Source organism: Eubalaena glacialis, chromosome 8 (assembly GCF_028564815.1).
Source record: "Eubalaena glacialis isolate mEubGla1 chromosome 8, mEubGla1.1.hap2.+ XY, whole genome shotgun sequence".
NCBI lineage: Eukaryota > Metazoa > Chordata > Mammalia > Artiodactyla > Balaenidae > Eubalaena > Eubalaena glacialis.
Window position 1 is genome coordinate 16,706,452 of NC_083723.1, and position 17,461 is coordinate 16,723,912.

Consider the following 17,461-nt stretch of genomic DNA (forward strand, 5'->3'; position numbering starts at 1 on the left):
ACAAACGTCCGAGAAAGAGAAATATCATATGATATCACTTATAGGCACAATCTAAAAATGGATACAAATGAACCAACTTCCATAACAGAAACACAGTCACAGATTTAGAAAGCAAACTTATGGCTACCAGTGGGGAAAGTCAGCTGGAGAGGCATCAACCTGGAGTTTGAAATTGGCATACATACAGAAAATGATTAATGAATAAAGGCCTACTTTTAGCACATAGAACTTGACACAACACACGGTAAAAGACGAAAAAGAATATGTAAGCTTGGTAGTAATCTGCACAAAAGTACAGAAAAGTCTCTGCATAAGGGAAGCAAATAGGAGTTCACCAGAAAAGAAAACGACATTGCAAATCTGCTGTATCCCATTATGAAAAAAAAAAGGGGGGGGGGGAGTGGGAATTGTTACTAAATTCGTTCAGCGGCAGAGACCCAAACAGTTGTCACATTCCTGAAGCGAGAGCAAGCTTGGATCCCAAGGCTGGACTTTCGTGGGACGGGGGGACCTGGTGAGGATGTGCAGCTAATGCAGCCCCATTGAAGATGCGCTGCCTGAAACCCAATCCAGGTGCCGAAATCTCCAGGGGCAGGGGAGCCAAGCTACAGCTAAACATGCCTGGGACACCCAAAGGATGGTAGAACTTCTGGGCGGGAAGATGTCTGAAAAGTCACCTAATCTCCCCATTTCCTGATGGTGTGATTCCCACCTGCAGCCTCTTTCGTTAAGATCTCCCCACCGGGGGAAGACAATACCCTCATATCCCGTTTTGCACGGCTTGGAATTTGTCCGCTGCATGAAGGTTAAGGGGCGGAGGACTCAGACACAAGCCCTAGGGTGTTTGCACAGGCACAGGCCATCTAATTTCCAAGCAGGAAGAGGACTTCCCCAAAGGCCCTGGTTGCCCCAGGTACACGAATGGGGTAAAGAAATGCTGCCGCCTTGTGGCCGCTTCCCGTAACAACAACCTGAACACCGGTGTTCAGGGGCACTGCCAATCACATGGCCTGCAGTGCTGTAAAGAACACCTGCCCTCGCTCAATGTCTTGGGGTAGGTGATCGAAAAGGACATGAAAACAAGGCGGAATTGTAGCAAATGCATTACAACAAGTAGGATTTACTGGCACATTAAAGCACGTAAAAAGCTGCTTAATAGCACCGGTGATTCGGTTGAACAAAAGGGGCGTTCAAGCTTTTCCGGTATGTATTATGGCAAACACCGAAGGCCCTTTTTGGCAATCGAATATTCCGGTAATGCAAATCAACTCGACAGACAGGTATCATCTCTCACCATTCAGAATGACCATCATCACCAAGTCGAACAACAAGAAATGCTGGAGGGGATGTGGAAAAGAAGCTAACCCTGCCCAGCTGATGGTGGGAAGGTCAATTGCTAACAGCCACTCTGGAGAACAGTTTGAAGCTTCTTAAACATCTAAAATCTAGAGCTACAGAGGATCCAGAAATTCCACTCTGGGGCGTATATCCTGGGAAAGCCAGTAATCTAAGGACACACTCATCCCGATATTTAGTGCAGCCCTCTTTGCAAGAGCACAGACTTGCAAGCAAACTAATTGTCCTGGGAAAGAAGAATGCATAAAGAAGTTGTGGTACATATGAACAAGGGAATATTACTCAGCCATGAAATGAAGGAAGTGAGCCCATTTGCAGCACTCGGATGGACATAGGTAGAGTCATAGTGGATGACAAATGTCAAGGAAAGGGAAACATCATACGATATCACTTATAGGAAAAATCTAAAAATTCATACAAATGAACCAACTTCCATAACAGAAACACAGTCACATTTTGGAAAGCAAACTTATGGCTACCAGTGGGGAAAGTCAGCGGGAGAGGCATCAACCTGGAGTTTGAAATTGGCATACATACACTTACATACAGAAAATGAATAATGAATAAAGGCTTACTTTTAGCACATAGATCTTGACTCAACACACGGTAAAAGATGAAAAAGAATATGTAAGCTTGGTAGTAATCTGCACAAAAGTACAGAAAAGTCTCTGCACAAGGGAAGCAAATATGAGTTCACCAGAAAGGAACACAACATTGCAAATCTTATATATCCCATTATGAAAATAAAAAACAAAAGGGGGGGTGGGAATTGTTACTAAATTCGTTCAGCAGAGGAGACCCAACCAGTTGTCACATCCCTGCAGCGAGAGCAGGCTTCGCTCTCAAGGCTGGACTTTCATGGGCCTGAGGGACCTGGTGAGGATGTGCCAGCTAATGCAGCCCCATTGGAGATGTGCTGCCTGATCCCCACTCCAGGTGCCGAAATCTCCAGGGGCAGGGGAGCCAAGCTACAGCTAAACATGCCTGGGACACCCAAAGGATGGTAGAACCTCTGGGCGGCAAGATGTTTAAAAAGTCACCTAATCTCCCCATTTCCTGATGGTGTGATTCCCACCTGCAGCCTCTTTCCTTAAGGTCTCCCCACCGGGGGAAGACAACACCCTCATATCCCGTTTTGCTCGGGTTGGAATTTGTCCGCTGCATAAAGGTTAATGGGGGGAGGACTCAGACACAAGCCCTACGGTGTTTGCACAGGCATAGGCCATCTAATTTCCAAGCAAGAAGAGGACTTCCCCAAAGGCCCTGGTTGCCCCAGGTACACGAGTGGGGCTAAAGAAAGGCTTCCGCCTTGTGGCCGCTTCCCGTAACAACAACCTGAACACCGGTGCTCAGGGGCACTGCAAATCACATGGCCTGCAGTGCTGTAAAGAACACCTGCCCTCGCTCAATGTCTTGGGGTAGGTGATCGAAAAGGACATGAAAACAAGGCGGAATTGTAGCAAATGCATTACAACAAGTAGGATTTACTGGCACATTAAAGCACGTAAAAAGCTGCTTAATAGCACCAGTGATTCGGTTGAACAAAAGGGGCGTTCAAGCTTTTCCGGTATGTATTATGGCAAACACCGAAGGCCCTTTTTGGCAATCGAATATTCCGGTAATGCAAATCAACTCGACAGACAGGTATCATCTCTCACCATTCAGAATGACCATCATCACCAAGTCGAACAACAAGAAATGCTGGAGGGGATGTGGAAAAAAAGCTAACCCTGCCCAGCTGATGGTGGGAAGGTCAATTGCTAACAGCCACTCTGGAGAACAGTTTGAAGCTTCTTAAACATCTAAAATTTAGAGCTACAGAGGATCCAGCAATTCCACTCTGGGCCGTCTATCCTGGGAAAGTCAGTATCGAAGGACACATGCACCGCGATATTTAGTGCAGCCCTCTTTTCAAGAGCATAGACTTGCAAGCAAACTAATTGTCCGAGAAAGGAACAATGGATAAAGAACTTGCAGTACATATGAACAATGGAGTATTACTCAGCCATGAAATGAAGGAAATGAGTCCATTGGCAGCACTCGGATGGACCTAGGTAGAATCATACTGGATGACAAACGTCCGAGAAAGAGAAATATCATATGATATCACTTATAGGCACAATCTAAAAATGGATACAAATGAACCAACTTCCATAACAGAAACACAGTCACAGATTTAGAAAGCAAACTTATGGCTACCAGTGGGGAAAGTCAGCGGGAGAGGCATCAACCTGGAGTTTGAAATTGGCATACATACAGAAAATGATTAATGAATAAAGGCCTACTTTTAGCACATAGAACTTGACACAACACACGGTAAAAGACGAAAAAGAATATGTAAGCTTGGTAGTAATCTGCACAAAAGTACAGAAAAGTCTCTGCATAAGGGAAGCAAATAGGAGTTCACCAGAAAAGAAAACGACATTGCAAATCTGCTGTATCCCATTATGAAAAAAAAAAAAGGGGGGGGAGTGGGAATTGTTACTAAATTCGTTCAGCGGCAGAGACCCAAACAGTTGTCACATTCCTGAAGCGAGAGCAGGCTTGGATCCCAAGGCTGGACTTTCGTGGGACGGGGGGACCTGGTGAGGATGTGCAGCTAATGCAGCCCCATTGAAGATGCGCTGCCTGAAACCCAATCCAGGTGCCGAAATCTCCAGGGGCAGGGGAGCCAAGCTACAGCTAAACATGCCTGGGACACCCAAAGGATGGTAGAACTTCTGGGCGGGAAGATGTCTGAAAAGTCACCTAATCTCCCCATTTCCTGATGGTGTGATTCCCACCTGCAGCCTCTTTCGTTAAGATCTCCCCCCCGGGGGAAGACAATACCCTCATATCCCGTTTTGCACGGCTTGGAATTTGTCCGCTGCATGAAGGTTAAGGGGCGGAGGACTCAGACACAAGCCCTAGGGTGTTTGCACAGGCACAGGCCATCTAATTTCCAAGCAGGAAGAGGACTTCCCCAAAGACCCTGGTTGCCCCAGGTACACGAATGGGGTAAAGAAATGCTGCCGCCTTGTGGCCGCTTCCCGTAACAACAACCTGAACACCGGTGTTCAGGGGCACTGCCAATCACATGGCCTGCAGTGCTGTAAAGAACACCTGCCCTCGCTCAATGTCTTGGGGTAGGTGATCGAAAAGGACATGAAAACAAGGCGGAATTGTAGCAAATGCATTACAACAAGTAGGATTTACTGGCACATTAAAGCACGTAAAAAGCTGCTTAATAGCACCAGTGATTCGGTTGAACAAAAGGGGCGTTCAAGCTTTTCCGGTATGTATTATGGCAAACACCGAAGGCCCTTTTTGGCAATCGAATATTCCGGTAATGCAAATCAACTCGACAGACAGGTATCATCTCTCACCATTCAGAATGACCATCATCACCAAGTCGAACAACAAGAAATGCTGGAGGGGATGTGGAAAAAAAGCTAACCCTGCCCAGCTGATGGTGGGAAGGTCAATTGCTAACAGCCACTCTGGAGAACAGTTTGGCGCTTCTTAAACATCTAAAATTTAGAGCTACAGAGGATCCAGCAATTCCACTCTGGGCCGTCTATCCTGGGAAAGTCAGTATCGAAGGACACATGCACCGCGATATTTAGTGCAGCCCTCTTTTCAAGAGCATAGACTTGCAAGCAAACTAATTGTCCGAGAAAGGAACAATGGATAAAGAACTTGCAGTACATATGAACAATGGAGTATTACTCAGCCATGAAATGAAGGAAATGAGTCCATTGGCAGCACTCGGATGGACCTAGGTAGAATCATACTGGATGACAAACGTCCGAGAAAGAGAAATATCATATGATATCACTTATAGGCACAATCTAAAAATGGATACAAATGAACCAACTTCCATAACAGAAACACAGTCACAGATTTAGAAAGCAAACTTATGGCTACCAGTGGGGAAAGTCAGCGGGAGAGGCATCAACCTGGAGTTTGAAATTGGCATACATACAGAAAATGATTAATGAATAAAGGCCTACTTTTAGCACATAGAACTTGACACAACACACGGTAAAAGACGAAAAAGAATATGTAAGCTTGGTAGTAATCTGCACAAAAGTACAGAAAAGTCTCTGCATAAGGGAAGCAAATAGGAGTTCACCAGAAAAGAAAACGACATTGCAAATCTGCTATATCCCATTATGAAAAAAAAAACAAAAGGGGGGGTGGGAATTGTTACTAAATTCGTTCAGCGGAGGAGACCCAACCAGTTGTCACATCCCTGCAGCGAGAGCAGGCCTCGCTCTCAAGGCTGGACTTTCATGGGCCTGAGGGACCTGGTGAGGATGTGCCAGCTAATGCAGCCCCATTGGAAATGTGCTGCCTGATCCCCACTCCAGGTGCCGAAATCTCCCGGGGCAGGGGAGCCAAGCTACAGCAAAACATGCCTGGGACACCCAAAGGATGGTAGAACCTCTGGGCGGCAAGATGTTTAAAAAGTCACCTAATCTCCACATTTCCTGATGCTGTGATTCCCACCTGCAGCCTCTTTCCTTAAGGTCTCCCCACCGTGGCAAGACAATACCCTCAAAACCCGGTTTTCAACAGCTTGGATTTTGTTCCCTGGATGAAGGTTAAGGGGGGGAGAACTGAGACACAAGCCCTAGGGTGTTTGCACAGGCACAGGCCATCTTATTTCAAAGCAGGGACAGGACTTTTCCAAAGGCTCCGGTTCCCCCAGGTACACGAGCGGGGCTAAAGAAATGCTGCCGCCTTGTGGCCGCTTCCCGTAACAACAACCTGAAAACCGGTGCTCAGGGGCACTGCAATTCACAAGACCTGCTGGGCTGTAAATGACACCTGCCCTCGCTCAATATCTTGGGGTAAGTGTTCGAAAAGAATATGAAAACAAGGCAGAATTGCAGGAAACGCAATCATCAGGTACGTGTTACTGGCACGTTAAAGCACGTAAAAAGCTGCTAATAGCACCACTGACTGGGTTGGGAAAAAGGGGGTTTGGGTTTTTACCTGATGTATTACGGAAAACGCCCAAGACCCTTTTTGGCCAATCTAATATCCGGTAATGCAAATCAACTCGACAGAGAGGTATCATCTCTCACCATTCAGAATGACCATCATCACCAACTCTAACAGCAAGAAATGCTGGAGGGGGCGTAGGAAAAAAAGCTAACCCTGCCCAGGTGATGGTGGGAAGGTCAATTGCTAACAGCCACTCTGGAGAACAGTTTGGCGCTTCCTAAACATCTAAAATCTAGAGCTACAGAGGATCCAGCAATTCCACTCTGGGCCGTCTATCCTGGGAAAGTCAGTATCGAAGGACACATGCACCGCGATATTTAGTGCAGCCCTCTTTTCAAGAGCATAGACTTGCAAGCAAACTAATTGTCCGAGAAAGGAACAATGGATAAAGAACTTGCAGTACATATGAACAATGGAGTATTACTCAGCCATGAAATGAAGGAAATGAGTCCATTGGCAGCACTCGGATGGACCTAGGTAGAATCATACTGGATGACAAACGTCCGAGAAAGAGAAATATCATATGATATCACTTATAGGCACAATCTAAAAATGGATACAAATGAACCAACTTCCATAACAGAAACACAGTCACAGATTTAGAAAGCAAACTTATGGCTACCAGTGGGGAAAGTCAGCGGGAGAGGCATCAACCTGGAGTTTGAAATTGGCATACATACAGAAAATGATTAATGAATAAAGGCCTACTTTTAGCACATAGAACTTGACACAACACACGGTAAAAGACGAAAAAGAATATGTAAGCTTGGTAGTAATCTGCACAAAAGTACAGAAAAGTCTCTGCATAAGGGAAGCAAATAGGAGTTCACCAGAAAAGAAAACGACATTGCAAATCTGCTGTATCCCATTATGAAAAAAAAAAAGGGGGGTGGAGTGGGAATTGTTACTAAATTCGTTCAGCGGCAGAGACCCAAACAGTTGTCACATTCCTGAAGCGAGAGCAGGCTTGGATCCCAAGGCTGGACTTTCGTGGGACGGGGGGACCTGGTGAGGATGTGCAGCTAATGCAGCCCCATTGAAGATGCGCTGCCTGAAACCCAATCCAGGTGCCGAAATCTCCAGGGGCAGGGGAGCCAAGCTACAGCTAAACATGCCTGGGACACCCAAAGGATGGTAGAACTTCTGGGCGGGAAGATGTCTGAAAAGTCACCTAATCTCCCCATTTCCTGATGGTGTGATTCCCACCTGCAGCCTCTTTCGTTAAGATCTCCCCCCCGGGGGAAGACAATACCCTCATATCCCGTTTTGCACGGCTTGGAATTTGTCCGCTGCATGAAGGTTAAGGGGCGGAGGACTCAGACACAAGCCCTAGGGTGTTTGCACAGGCACAGGCCATCTAATTTCCAAGCAGGAAGAGGACTTCCCCAAAGACCCTGGTTGCCCCAGGTACACGAATGGGGTAAAGAAATGCTGCCGCCTTGTGGCCGCTTCCCGTAACAACAACCTGAACACCGGTGTTCAGGGGCACTGCCAATCACATGGCCTGCAGTGCTGTAAAGAACACCTGCCCTCGCTCAATGTCTTGGGGTAGGTGATCGAAAAGGACATGAAAACAAGGCGGAATTGTAGCAAATGCATTACAACAAGTAGGATTTACTGGCACATTAAAGCACGTAAAAAGCTGCTTAATAGCACCAGTGATTCGGTTGAACAAAAGGGGCGTTCAAGCTTTTCCGGTATGTATTATGGCAAACACCGAAGGCCCTTTTTGGCAATCGAATATTCCGGTAATGCAAATCAACTCGACAGACAGGTATCATCTCTCACCATTCAGAATGACCATCATCACCAAGTCGAACAACAAGAAATGCTGGAGGGGATGTGGAAAAAAAGCTAACCCTGCCCAGCTGATGGTGGGAAGGTCAATTGCTAACAGCCACTCTGGAGAACAGTTTGGCGCTTCTTAAACATCTAAAATTTAGAGCTACAGAGGATCCAGCAATTCCACTCTGGGCCGTCTATCCTGGGAAAGTCAGTATCGAAGGACACATGCACCGCGATATTTAGTGCAGCCCTCTTTTCAAGAGCATAGACTTGCAAGCAAACTAATTGTCCGAGAAAGGAACAATGGATAAAGAACTTGCAGTACATATGAACAATGGAGTATTACTCAGCCATGAAATGAAGGAAATGAGTCCATTGGCAGCACTCGGATGGACCTAGGTAGAATCATACTGGATGACAAACGTCCGAGAAAGAGAAATATCATATGATATCACTTATAGGCACAATCTAAAAATGGATACAAATGAACCAACTTCCATAACAGAAACACAGTCACAGATTTAGAAAGCAAACTTATGGCTACCAGTGGGGAAAGTCAGCGGGAGAGGCATCAACCTGGAGTTTGAAATTGGCATACATACCCTTACATACAGAAAATGATTAATGAATAAAGGCCTACTTTTAGCACATAGAACTTGACACAACACACGGTAAAAGACGAAAAAGAATATGTAAGCTTGGTAGTAATCTGCACAAAAGTACAGAAAAGTCTCTGCATAAGGGAAGCAAATAGGAGTTCACCAGAAAAGAAAACGACATTGCAAATCTGCTATATCCCATTATGAAAAAAAAAACAAAAGGGGGGGTGGGAATTGTTACTAAATTCGTTCAGCGGCAGAGACCCACCCAGGTGTCACATCCCTGCAGCCAGAGCAGGATTGGGTCGCAAGGCTTGACTTTCGTGGGACTCAGGGACCTTGTGAGGATGTGCCAGCTAATGCAGCCCCATTGGAAATGTGCTGCCTGATCCCCACTCCAGGTGCCGAAATCTCCCGGGGCAGGGGAGCCAAGCTACAGCAAAACATGCCTGGGACACCCAAAGGATGGTAGAACCTCTGGGCGGCAAGATGTTTAAAAAGTCACCTAATCTCCACATTTCCTGATGCTGTGATTCCCACCTGCAGCCTCTTTCCTTAAGGTCTCCCCACCGTGGCAAGACAATACCCTCAAAACCCGGTTTTCAACAGCTTGGATTTTGTTCCCTGGATGAAGGTTAAGGGGGGGAGAACTGAGACACAAGCCCTAGGGTGTTTGCACAGGCACAGGCCATCTTATTTCAAAGCAGGGACAGGACTTTTCCAAAGGCTCCGGTTCCCCCAGGTACACGAGCGGGGCTAAAGAAATGCTGCCGCCTTGTGGCCGCTTCCCGTAACAACAACCTGAAAACCGGTGCTCAGGGGCACTGCAATTCACAAGACCTGCTGGGCTGTAAATGACACCTGCCCTCGCTCAATATCTTGGGGTAAGTGTTCGAAAAGAATATGAAAACAGGGCAGAATTGCAGGAAACGCAATCATCAGGTACGTGTTACTGGCACGTTAAAGCACGTAAAAAGCTGCTAATAGCACCACTGACTGGGTTGGGAAAAAGGGGGTTTGGGTTTTTACCTGATGTATTACGGAAAACGCCCAAGACCCTTTTTGGCCAATCTAATATCCGGTAATGCAAATCAACTCGACAGAGAGGTATCATCTCTCACCATTCAGAATGACCATCATCACCAACTCTAACAGCAAGAAATGCTGGAGGGGGCGTGGGAAAAAAAGCTAACCCTGCCCAGGTGATGGTGGGAAGGTCAATTGCTAACAGCCACTCTGGAGAACAGTTTGGCGCTTCCTAAACATCTAAAATCTAGAGCTACAGAGGATCCAGCAATTCCACTCTGGGCCGTCTATCCTGGGAAAGTCAGTATCGAAGGACACATGCACCGCGATATTTAGTGCAGCCCTCTTTTCAAGAGCATAGACTTGCAAGCAAACTAATTGTCCGAGAAAGGAACAATGGATAAAGAACTTGCAGTACATATGAACAATGGAGTATTACTCAGCCATGAAATGAAGGAAATGAGTCCATTGGCAGCACTCGGATGGACCTAGGTAGAATCATACTGGATGACAAACGTCCGAGAAAGAGAAATATCATATGATATCACTTATAGGCACAATCTAAAAATGGATACAAATGAACCAACTTCCATAACAGAAACACAGTCACAGATTTAGAAAGCAAACTTATGGCTACCAGTGGGGAAAGTCAGCTGGAGAGGCATCAACCTGGAGTTTGAAATTGGCATACATACAGAAAATGATTAATGAATAAAGGCCTACTTTTAGCACATAGAACTTGACACAACACACGGTAAAAGACGAAAAAGAATATGTAAGCTTGGTAGTAATCTGCACAAAAGTACAGAAAAGTCTCTGCATAAGGGAAGCAAATAGGAGTTCACCAGAAAAGAAAACGACATTGCAAATCTGCTGTATCCCATTATGAAAAAAAAAAAAGGGGGTGGAGTGGGAATTGTTACTAAATTCGTTCAGCGGCAGAGACCCAAACAGTTGTCACATTCCTGAAGCGAGAGCAGGCTTGGATCCCAAGGCTGGACTTTCGTGGGACGGGGGGACCTGGTGAGGATGTGCAGCTAATGCAGCCCCATTGAAGATGCGCTGCCTGAAACCCAATCCAGGTGCCGAAATCTCCAGGGGCAGGGGAGCCAAGCTACAGCTAAACATGCCTGGGACACCCAAAGGATGGTAGAACTTCTGGGCGGGAAGATGTCTGAAAAGTCACCTAATCTCCCCATTTCCTGATGGTGTGATTCCCACCTGCAGCCTCTTTCGTTAAGATCTCCCCACCGGGGGAAGACAATACCCTCATATCCCGTTTTGCACGGCTTGGAATTTGTCCGCTGCATGAAGGTTAAGGGGCGGAGGACTCAGACACAAGCCCTAGGGTGTTTGCACAGGCACAGGCCATCTAATTTCCAAGCAGGAAGAGGACTTCCCCAAAGACCCTGGTTGCCCCAGGTACACGAATGGGGTAAAGAAATGCTGCCGCCTTGTGGCCGCTTCCCGTAACAACAACCTGAACACCGGTGTTCAGGGGCACTGCCAATCACATGGCCTGCAGTGCTGTAAAGAACACCTGCCCTCGCTCAATGTCTTGGGGTAGGTGATCGAAAAGGACATGAAAACAAGGCGGAATTGTAGCAAATGCATTACAACAAGTAGGATTTACTGGCACATTAAAGCACGTAAAAAGCTGCTTAATAGCACCAGTGATTCGGTTGAACAAAAGGGGCGTTCAAGCTTTTCCGGTATGTATTATGGCAAACACCGAAGGCCCTTTTTGGCAATCGAATATTCCGGTAATGCAAATCAACTCGACAGACAGGTATCATCTCTCACCATTCAGAATGACCATCATCACCAAGTCGAACAACAAGAAATGCTGGAGGGGATGTGGAAAAAAAGCTAACCCTGCCCAGCTGATGGTGGGAAGGTCAATTGCTAACAGCCACTCTGGAGAACAGTTTGGCGCTTCTTAAACATCTAAAATTTAGAGCTACAGAGGATCCAGCAATTCCACTCTGGGCCGTCTATCCTGGGAAAGTCAGTATCGAAGGACACATGCACCGCGATATTTAGTGCAGCCCTCTTTTCAAGAGCATAGACTTGCAAGCAAACTAATTGTCCGAGAAAGGAACAATGGATAAAGAACTTGCAGTACATATGAACAATGGAGTATTACTCAGCCATGAAATGAAGGAAATGAGTCCATTGGCAGCACTCGGATGGACCTAGGTAGAATCATACTGGATGACAAACGTCCGAGAAAGAGAAATATCATATGATATCACTTATAGGCACAATCTAAAAATGGATACAAATGAACCAACTTCCATAACAGAAACACAGTCACAGATTTAGAAAGCAAACTTATGGCTACCAGTGGGGAAAGTCAGCGGGAGAGGCATCAACCTGGAGTTTGAAATTGGCATACATACCCTTACATACAGAAAATGATTAATGAATAAAGGCCTACTTTTAGCACATAGAACTTGACACAACACACGGTAAAAGACGAAAAAGAATATGTAAGCTTGGTAGTAATCTGCACAAAAGTACAGAAAAGTCTCTGCATAAGGGAAGCAAATAGGAGTTCACCAGAAAAGAAAACGACATTGCAAATCTGCTATATCCCATTATGAAAAAAAAAACAAAAGGGGGGGTGGGAATTGTTACTAAATTCGTTCAGCGGCAGAGACCCACCCAGGTGTCACATCCCTGCAGCCAGAGCAGGATTGGGTCGCAAGGCTTGACTTTCGTGGGACTCAGGGACCTTGTGAGGATGTGCCAGCTAATGCAGCCCCATTGGAAATGTGCTGCCTGATCCCCACTCCAGGTGCCGAAATCTCCCGGGGCAGGGGAGCCAAGCTACAGCAAAACATGCCTGGGACACCCAAAGGATGGTAGAACCTCTGGGCGGCAAGATGTTTAAAAAGTCACCTAATCTCCACATTTCCTGATGCTGTGATTCCCACCTGCAGCCTCTTTCCTTAAGGTCTCCCCACCGTGGCAAGACAATACCCTCAAAACCCGGTTTTCAACAGCTTGGATTTTGTTCCCTGGATGAAGGTTAAGGGGGGGAGAACTGAGACACAAGCCCTAGGGTGTTTGCACAGGCACAGGCCATCTTATTTCAAAGCAGGGACAGGACTTTTCCAAAGGCTCCGGTTCCCCCAGGTACACGAGCGGGGCTAAAGAAATGCTGCCGCCTTGTGGCCGCTTCCCGTAACAACAACCTGAAAACCGGTGCTCAGGGGCACTGCAATTCACAAGACCTGCTGGGCTGTAAATGACACCTGCCCTCGCTCAATATCTTGGGGTAAGTGTTCGAAAAGAATATGAAAACAAGGCAGAATTGCAGGAAACGCAATCATCAGGTACGTGTTACTGGCACGTTAAAGCACGTAAAAAGCTGCTAATAGCACCACTGACTGGGTTGGGAAAAAGGGGGTTTGGGTTTTTACCTGATGTATTACGGAAAACGCCAAAGACCCTTTTTGGCCAATCTAATATCCGGTAATGCAAATCAACTCGACAGAGAGGTATCATCTCTCACCATTCAGAATGACCATCATCACCAACTCTAACAGCAAGAAATGCTGGAGGGGGCGTGGGAAAAAAAGCTAACCCTGCCCAGGTGATGGTGGGAAGGTCAATTGCTAACAGCCACTCTGGAGAACAGTTTGGCGCTTCCTAAACATCTAAAATCTAGAGCTACAGAGGATCCAGCAATTCCACTCTGGGCCGTCTATCCTGGGAAAGTCAGTATCGAAGGACACATGCACCGCGATATTTAGTGCAGCCCTCTTTTCAAGAGCATAGACTTGCAAGCAAACTAATTGTCCGAGAAAGGAACAATGGATAAAGAACTTGCAGTACATATGAACAATGGAGTATTACTCAGCCATGAAATGAAGGAAATGAGTCCATTGGCAGCACTCGGATGGACCTAGGTAGAATCATACTGGATGACAAACGTCCGAGAAAGAGAAATATCATATGATATCACTTATAGGCACAATCTAAAAATGGATACAAATGAACCAACTTCCATAACAGAAACACAGTCACAGATTTAGAAAGCAAACTTATGGCTACCAGTGGGGAAAGTCAGCGGGAGAGGCATCAACCTGGAGTTTGAAATTGGCATACATACCCTTACATACAGAAAATGATTAATGAATAAAGGCCTACTTTTAGCACATAGAACTTGACACAACACACGGTAAAAGACGAAAAAGAATATGTAAGCTTGGTAGTAATCTGCACAAAAGTACAGAAAAGTCTCTGCATAAGGGAAGCAAATAGGAGTTCACCAGAAAAGAAAACGACATTGCAAATCTGCTATATCCCATTATGAAAAAAAAAACAAAAGGGGGGGTGGGAATTGTTACTAAATTCGTTCAGCGGCAGAGACCCACCCAGGTGTCACATCCCTGCAGCCAGAGCAGGATTGGGTCGCAAGGCTTGACTTTCGTGGGACTCAGGGACCTTGTGAGGATGTGCCAGCTAATGCAGCCCCATTGGAAATGTGCTGCCTGATCCCCACTCCAGGTGCCGAAATCTCCCGGGGCAGGGGAGCCAAGCTACAGCAAAACATGCCTGGGACACCCAAAGGATGGTAGAACCTCTGGGCGGCAAGATGTTTAAAAAGTCACCTAATCTCCACATTTCCTGATGCTGTGATTCCCACCTGCAGCCTCTTTCCTTAAGGTCTCCCCACCGTGGCAAGACAATACCCTCAAAACCCGGTTTTCAACAGCTTGGATTTTGTTCCCTGGATGAAGGTTAAGGGGGGGAGAACTGAGACACAAGCCCTAGGGTGTTTGCACAGGCACAGGCCATCTTATTTCAAAGCAGGGACAGGACTTTTCCAAAGGCTCCGGTTCCCCCAGGTACACGAGCGGGGCTAAAGAAATGCTGCCGCCTTGTGGCCGCTTCCCGTAACAACAACCTGAAAACCGGTGCTCAGGGGCACTGCAATTCACAAGACCTGCTGGGCTGTAAATGACACCTGCCCTCGCTCAATATCTTGGGGTAAGTGTTCGAAAAGAATATGAAAACAGGGCAGAATTGCAGGAAACGCAATCATCAGGTACGTGTTACTGGCACGTTAAAGCACGTAAAAAGCTGCTAATAGCACCACTGACTGGGTTGGGAAAAAGGGGGTTTGGGTTTTTACCTGATGTATTACGGAAAACGCCCAAGACCCTTTTTGGCCAATCTAATATCCGGTAATGCAAATCAACTCGACAGAGAGGTATCATCTCTCACCATTCAGAATGACCATCATCACCAACTCTAACAGCAAGAAATGCTGGAGGGGGCGTGGGAAAAAAAGCTAACCCTGCCCAGGTGATGGTGGGAAGGTCAATTGCTAACAGCCACTCTGGAGAACAGTTTGGCGCTTCCTAAACATCTAAAATCTAGAGCTACAGAGGATCCAGCAATTCCACTCTGGGCCGTCTATCCTGGGAAAGTCAGTATCGAAGGACACATGCACCGCGATATTTAGTGCAGCCCTCTTTTCAAGAGCATAGACTTGCAAGCAAACTAATTGTCCGAGAAAGGAACAATGGATAAAGAACTTGCAGTACATATGAACAATGGAGTATTACTCAGCCATGAAATGAAGGAAATGAGTCCATTGGCAGCACTCGGATGGACCTAGGTAGAATCATACTGGATGACAAACGTCCGAGAAAGAGAAATATCATATGATATCACTTATAGGCACAATCTAAAAATGGATACAAATGAACCAACTTCCATAACAGAAACACAGTCACAGATTTAGAAAGCAAACTTATGGCTACCAGTGGGGAAAGTCAGCTGGAGAGGCATCAACCTGGAGTTTGAAATTGGCATACATACAGAAAATGATTAATGAATAAAGGCCTACTTTTAGCACATAGAACTTGACACAACACACGGTAAAAGACGAAAAAGAATATGTAAGCTTGGTAGTAATCTGCACAAAAGTACAGAAAAGTCTCTGCATAAGGGAAGCAAATAGGAGTTCACCAGAAAAGAAAACGACATTGCAAATCTGCTGTATCCCATTATGAAAAAAAAAAAAGGGGGTGGAGTGGGAATTGTTACTAAATTCGTTCAGCGGCAGAGACCCAAACAGTTGTCACATTCCTGAAGCGAGAGCAGGCTTGGATCCCAAGGCTGGACTTTCGTGGGACGGGGGGACCTGGTGAGGATGTGCAGCTAATGCAGCCCCATTGAAGATGCGCTGCCTGAAACCCAATCCAGGTGCCGAAATCTCCAGGGGCAGGGGAGCCAAGCTACAGCTAAACATGCCTGGGACACCCAAAGGATGGTAGAACTTCTGGGCGGGAAGATGTCTGAAAAGTCACCTAATCTCCCCATTTCCTGATGGTGTGATTCCCACCTGCAGCCTCTTTCGTTAAGATCTCCCCACCGGGGGAAGACAATACCCTCATATCCCGTTTTGCACGGCTTGGAATTTGTCCGCTGCATGAAGGTTAAGGGGCGGAGGACTCAGACACAAGCCCTAGGGTGTTTGCACAGGCACAGGCCATCTAATTTCCAAGCAGGAAGAGGACTTCCCCAAAGACCCTGGTTGCCCCAGGTACACGAATGGGGTAAAGAAATGCTGCCGCCTTGTGGCCGCTTCCCGTAACAACAACCTGAACACCGGTGTTCAGGGGCACTGCCAATCACATGGCCTGCAGTGCTGTAAAGAACACCTGCCCTCGCTCAATGTCTTGGGGTAGGTGATCGAAAAGGACATGAAAACAAGGCGGAATTGTAGCAAATGCATTACAACAAGTAGGATTTACTGGCACATTAAAGCACGTAAAAAGCTGCTTAATAGCACCAGTGATTCGGTTGAACAAAAGGGGCGTTCAAGCTTTTCCGGTATGTATTATGGCAAACACCGAAGGCCCTTTTTGGCAATCGAATATTCCGGTAATGCAAATCAACTCGACAGACAGGTATCATCTCTCACCATTCAGAATGACCATCATCACCAAGTCGAACAACAAGAAATGCTGGAGGGGATGTGGAAAAAAAGCTAACCCTGCCCAGCTGATGGTGGGAAGGTCAATTGCTAACAGCCACTCTGGAGAACAGTTTGGCGCTTCTTAAACATCTAAAATTTAGAGCTACAGAGGATCCAGCAATTCCACTCTGGGCCGTCTATCCTGGGAAAGTCAGTATCGAAGGACACATGCACCGCGATATTTAGTGCAGCCCTCTTTTCAAGAGCATAGACTTGCAAGCAAACTAATTGTCCGAGAAAGGAACAATGGATAAAGAACTTGCAGTACATATGAACAATGGAGTATTACTCAGCCATGAAATGAAGGAAATGAGTCCATTGGCAGCACTCGGATGGACCTAGGTAGAATCATACTGGATGACAAACGTCCGAGAAAGAGAAATATCATATGATATCACTTATAGGCACAATCTAAAAATGGATACAAATGAACCAACTTCCATAACAGAAACACAGTCACAGATTTAGAAAGCAAACTTATGGCTACCAGTGGGGAAAGTCAGCGGGAGAGGCATCAACCTGGAGTTTGAAATTGGCATACATACCCTTACATACAGAAAATGATTAATGAATAAAGGCCTACTTTTAGCACATAGAACTTGACACAACACACGGTAAAAGACGAAAAAGAATATGTAAGCTTGGTAGTAATCTGCACAAAAGTACAGAAAAGTCTCTGCATAAGGGAAGCAAATAGGAGTTC